The 2,757-nt window shown below is 38.1% G+C and overlaps 1 protein-coding gene and 1 pseudogene across 1 annotated transcript in view; both read left to right on the top strand.

The window, feature by feature from the left end:
• Window positions 1-558, top strand: part of LOC102773383 — a 2,299-nt pseudogene extending 1,741 nt beyond the window's left edge.
• The window catches only part of MRPS31 (mitochondrial ribosomal protein S31), a 57,562-nt gene that overhangs the window by 30,475 nt on the left and 24,330 nt on the right, over window positions 1-2,757 (top strand). The gene's annotated exons all lie outside the window — the stretch shown is intronic.

The raw sequence follows: 2,757 nt of genomic DNA, 5'->3' as shown, positions 1-2,757 counted from the left end.
TAAAAGGGTACAGTTTTTTTTTTTTTCGATAGTTTTATTCATTTCAAACGGGCCGGATCCAGCCTGCGGGCCGTAGTTTGCCCACGGCTGGTTTATGAAAACCGAATGTACAGCCTTAAAATAGAATGTGGACCTAAATACCCTAAAGTACCCCCTGTTGTAAGATTTGTAACAAAAATTAATATGAATGGAATTAATAGTTCTAATGGAGTGGTGGACCCAAGGGCCGAATTAGTGCTAGAGAAATGGCATCGTTCATATAGTATCAAACATGTCCTACGCAGGCTTTGGCACCTATTGATGTCTAGTGAAAATATGTCACTCCCTCAGCCACCTAAAGGACAGTGTTACAGCAACTAATCAAAAAGAAGACCACAGGCCCACCCCTCCCCCATTCGATTTAAGCAGTCTTCAATTTCCACGGTAGTAACTTCTAGATACGTCTTGTAGACATCAAAGTACTGGAAAGGAAGCTCCTATTCAAAGGCAGTTTATCTTAAGATACTGTAAGTGATACTAATTTGTTGTCCATTTGAAATATATAAGTTGTGCTATAATGAAAAAAAAAAAGAAAAGAAAAAGAGACACATGCCCAGGTTGTGGGGCTCAGTCCCCAGTGTGGGGCACGCAGAAGGCAGCCAATCAATGACTCTCTCATCATTGATGTTTCTATCTCTCTCTCCATTCCTTTGTGAAATCAATAAAAATATATTTACAGAAAACACACACACAACCAGAAACCCTGGAAATGAAGTATGCAATTAAAGAGATTAAAAAGTGAACCATGCAAAGAAAACAGCCAACAAGATGGAGAGAAGAATTAGTGACATCGAAGATAGCCACCTAAAAATGGTGCAGAGGGAAGAAGAGAGAGACCTGAGCATAAAGAAAAATGAAAGAGTTCCACAAGAACTATCTGACTTCATCAGAAAAAGCAATATTAGAATTATAGGCATTGCAGAAGAAGAAGAGGAAGCAGGGAACAGAGAGTTCAAACAAATAGTGGATGACAACTTCCCAAACCTATGGAAAAAACTAGGTCCTTGAATCCAAGAAACAAAAAAAGAACACCTAGTTACCTCAATCCAAAGAGGCCCTTTTCAAGGCACTTGGTATTGAAACTCAAACGTTGATGACAAAGAAGAAGTTCTCAAAGCAGTCAGGGAAAAAAAGGAAGTGACCTGCAAAGAAAAACACATCAGAATTTCATCTAACTTCTCAGCAGAAAATCTGCAAGCCAGAAGAGAGTGGAACCAAATATTCAAACATTTGAAAGAGAAATTACCAGCCACGAATAATATACCCAGAAAAATTATTCTTTGTATATGAAGGAGAAATAAAGATGTTCCCAGACATACAGAAGCTGAGGGATTTTAACACCAGAAAACCTCCATTGCAGGAAACACTCAAAGGGGTTATACTACCTGAAACAAAGAACATAAGGTCACAATACTAAGAATAAGATCACCAAAAACTTACAATATAAACAGGGATAATTTGTGACAACAAAAACATAAAAGGTCTGAACTAGCAAAGGAAGATGAAGATAACATGCACTCAAAAGAAAAAACTACACTATATATGTAACTTCATTTTTTAAAAAATATATTTTATTGATTTTTTTACAGAGAGGAAGGGAGAGAGATAGAGAGTTAGAAACATCGATGAGAGAGAAACATCGATCAGCTGCCTCCTGCACATCTCCTACTGGGGATGTGCCTGCAACCCAGGTACATGCCCTTGACCGAAATCGAACCCGGGACCTTTCAGTCCGCAGGCTGACACTCTATCCACTGAGCCAAACCGGTTTCGGTGTAACTCCATTTTTTATAAGTTTCAATAAAGGAGCCAGAAACACACAATGGACTAAATATAGTCTCTTCAATAATTGGTGTTGGGAAAACTGGAAAACCACATGCAAATGAATGAAGCTGGATTACAATTTGTTTCCATGTATAAAATTAACTCAAAATGGATCAAAGACTTAAATATAAAATCTGAAACAATAATTTACATAGAAGAAACTGTAGGTATCAAACTTATGGACCTTAGTTGTAGAGGACATTTTATGAACTTGACTCCAAAGGCAAGGGAAGTAAAGACAAAAATAAATGAATGGGACCATATCAAACTAAAAGGCTTCTGCACAACAAAAGAAACTGAAAACAAAACAAAGAGGCAGTTAACCAGATGGAGATGATATTTGCAAACAGTTGCTCTGACAAAAGTTTAATTTCCAAAATATATAAAGAACTCAAAATCAACACCAAACAACCCAGTCAAAAAAGTGGGCTGACGTCCTGAAAGCACACCTCTCCCAAGAAGACATACAAACAGCCAATAAATATATGAAAAGATGTTCAACCTCACTAGCAATTAAGGAAATGCAAATCAAAACTACAATGAGATACCATCTCACACCTGTTAGAGTGGTTATTATCAACAAGACAAGTAATAGCAAGTGTTGCAGAGGAGGACTGGATAAAGAAGATGTGGTATATATACAAAATGGAATACTGCTAAACCATAAGAAAGAGTGATATAGCACCATTTGCAACAACATGGATAGAACTTGAGAACATTAAGTGAAATACCGTATTTGCCGGCGTATAAGACGATTTTTTGGCCCTGAAAAATATGCCTCCAAGTGGGGGGTCGTCTTATACGCCAGGTACACTTCAGATAGACTGCCCATAGTGCTTGCCCCATGCCATAGTGGCCTCCCGATGCCCGCCCACTTCATTCCACATACCGTTC

This window comes from Myotis davidii, unplaced genomic scaffold (assembly GCF_000327345.1).
Source record: "Myotis davidii unplaced genomic scaffold, ASM32734v1 scaffold310, whole genome shotgun sequence".
Lineage (NCBI taxonomy): Eukaryota > Metazoa > Chordata > Mammalia > Chiroptera > Vespertilionidae > Myotis > Myotis davidii.
Note: the sequence above shows the minus strand (reverse complement) of the source record. Positions and strands in the feature narration are given on the sequence as shown.